The sequence below is a fragment of the Lactuca serriola genome, chromosome 1, assembly GCF_051521515.1.
Source record: "Lactuca serriola cultivar US96UC23 chromosome 1, Lser_US96UC23_V15, whole genome shotgun sequence".
Classification (NCBI taxonomy): Eukaryota; Viridiplantae; Streptophyta; class Magnoliopsida; order Asterales; family Asteraceae; genus Lactuca; species Lactuca serriola.
The window spans coordinates 82,859,161-82,862,320 of NC_136408.1; the positions used below are offsets into that span (position 1 = coordinate 82,859,161).

Sequence of the window (3,160 nt, forward strand, 5' to 3'; positions counted from 1 at the left end):
TTCACTAAATAAACTTCTATATAATAAAAGAAGTAAAATTAATTATACCCTGTCATTTGGAGCTGCTGCATACCCATAATGAAGAATGGAGGAGTGCAACAACTAGAAGAAGAAGAAGAACAAAAATAGCTCTTATTCATGAAAAAAAACATTTGTACCCTTTGGTATCTTTTAGAAATCAGCAGAAGAGTGCAACAACACTTACAATAAGAAATCAACATCAATTGCAGCAACAATTGCAGGAATCAGATTACACTGTAATGCTTGATTCCATTCCCTCTTTGATTACTGCATACCAAACACACTACCTTATTTAAAGTAACTATGACAGACTCATCACTTCACTCGGTAAAAATTGTACACAAAACCAAAAAGCTCTCTTACTTCATCTGAACTGTCTTCTAAATCAGACGCATCACTTCACTTGGCTTTCTTGGTGGCTGCAGCAGCACCATTCTTGGCAACAGCAGCTGGCTTTTTTGGCGCCTCCTAAATTACATAGAAGAATACTTAGAAAAGTGGAGAACAACATGTATCATGTAGAGAATGCTGCTAAAAAGTGACAAAATTAATGTGAAATTAGACAAACTGTATCCAAGTGCCAAGAGATTTACACTCTGACTCACTTCTTCATCTGATGAATCACTATCATCCGATGATTCAGATTCAAATTCAGATTCATCTGAACTACTTACAGGTTTACTAACAGTTTTTTTATTCGATCCAATTTTAGCTGTAGGAGCGGACTGTTTCTTAGGTTTAGGTTCCTGCAACATGTTAAAAAGGCTTGTAGAAGGGTGAAGAATAAAATAAACGAATTTTTTACAACATGTGATAATGACTTCATATTCAACTTCCCTTAGCTGATCAATGGCCTCTGAGATCTCTTCTTTTAAGTTCTAATTCAGACAAACATAATAGGAGAGAAAATAGACAACATTAAAAAAAATCTAAAAAAGTTAAAATTTTTAATAAAAACCTACCATTTATCACCCCAAGTTATGCACGAAGGTTAGAAACTTGTCCATCTCTTGTCTGTTGTGGAGCTTTTAGATCACCTATGCATTCAAGATTCTTTTGGTGTCCAAAAATCAGATCACCTATGTATGTATCTCAAATAGAAACCTACTTTCATATCTTTTTATTATTTTTTTCTTAAGTATAAAACGTATGAATCAAAAGCACATGGAATAAGTTATCTCACCGCACAATGTACGACAACAGGTGCCCATTGACTTTCAACACCTAACATTAGTATATGTTCCAAAACATTTCCCTACAAATAATAGATGAAAAGAAACTGAGTCGTGATGATGCATAAAGTCTAGATTTTTATATTTATGAAAATAAATAGAAGATTTAAAAAAACACAAGTTTTTTATGCAAATAAATAAAAAAATGAATTGTTAAAACTTAAAAGATAGGGATATAAAACTTACCTCATTCCAGTCCAAACAGTCGATAGCTTTGACACATTGATTTTCCTCATTTAACCTTTTTTTAGCATTCCTAAAAGCTCGCATCATCACCATTGGTTCCCAGCTAAGTCCACATGTCTTTTTTAGGACATTTTTAACCACAACTGGTTAGCCTCTTCTCCAATGCATTTGAAAATGTTCAAAATCTTTGTCTTCTAAGTCAATAGCATCAGGGCAATATAGTAAATTGTTGTCATTACTACTACTACTACCCTCCCTAGAAGCCGATTTCCTTACACCACGTCTATGATGATGATGATTTTCCACACCAATGGCAAATGGCAAAGTGGAAGGGTAAACTTATATCTCTATTCCATGATAAAAAAAAACAGCCACATGGAAATCTAAAAAAAGATAAAACCATAAATAAAAATAAACCCAATCTGGCACAAGACTTTTGGAGCATTAGCACATATGAAATGGACAGCAACGATAAAAAAAAACAAAAAAAAAAAACAAAAAAAACGACTTTTGGTGTTGGGTTGAAAAATTACGAAGTTCTTCTGGATGATAAACCAAAAGAGTTTTGGTGTGGTGAAGAAATATGCTTTTCCATCTGATACTCTTCATTTCTGGTTTCATTTTCCTCATTACCTACTCCAAAAGTAGTTACTTAATATCACCAAAAGTTGAAATCACCATATACAAGCAACTTATAATGTTATAATATGCACTGAGAAATTGAAGATTATTTAGTACTGAGCTAATTTCAGTTTAGTCATTACATAGTGGAATGATAATGATATATACCTTAGTGTGAGCTTCAGAACTTATACCAATGGCATATTGGATCACAGAAAGCTCCAATTTTGACTTCAAAACACGGCATTCAGTCAAACTAGGGTGCATGTTCTTAAGATCTGTCTCAAATTTCTCAATCCCCTGAAGTAATAAAAAATACAAATATAGTATCACTTACTAAAGTAGCAAAAATAACATATTATTCACACTAACTGTGTATACTTCCTGCAATTTATAGATTGTTTTTGGTATGCTACAACTTAACTTAGTTTTTAAGAAATTTAATATTTTATATGGAATTTTCAAATGCTACTTACTTCTTTTTTAAGAAATTTAATATTTTATATGGAATTTTTCTATCAGGTATAGACTAGGAAATAACATACAAAATTGACCCAGTGATATCAAATTTTGACTTCTGCTAATGAGCAGGAGGAGCCCTTGGAGCAGATTTCTCAGCCATTCCCACACTAATTTTGTAACCTCTCAATTCATAATCTGATCAAACATTAAAAAAAAACTAAATTAGACAAACCCATAAAATAATTTATATAGTTGAGAAAAGAAGGTACTTTGGTTGTAGAATCCCCCAGCAGAATGTGCTGCAGAAGAATCCCATCAGAATGTGATGCAAGAAGGGACCCGAATTTAGGGTAGGCCCATGCAACCTGCCAGACTGGACCATTGTGACATGTCAATGTGGTAAGGAGGTGTGAGGTGGCGGTGCTGATGGTGGTGGTGACACTGATTATCTTGATTGTGGCATCAGAGGAGGTGGATATTACTCGTTTTCCATAGTAATCCATACAAACATCATGGATTATGTATGTATGACCTGTTTCAATCTTCTGCCCAGGCATGATCTGTTGAATTTGAAGAAGATTTGGATCAGTGGATGTGAAAACAAATTGAACAATTCATATAATCATTAAGTTTGATAG

The 3,160-nt window shown here is 33.4% G+C and overlaps 1 long non-coding RNA gene across 1 annotated transcript; it reads right to left on the reverse strand.

Annotated features, from left to right (window-relative positions):
* Positions 1 to 277: 277 nt before the first annotated feature.
* On the reverse strand, positions 278 to 1,926 carry LOC145069711 (uncharacterized). Its single transcript, XR_013689652.1, has 4 exons — positions 1,440 to 1,926; positions 1,205 to 1,276; positions 984 to 1,074; positions 278 to 489 (listed from the first exon to the last, which is right to left on the reverse strand). It is a non-coding gene; the product is annotated as an uncharacterized LOC145069711 (long non-coding RNA).
* Between the last annotated feature and the right edge of the window lie 1,234 nt (positions 1,927 to 3,160).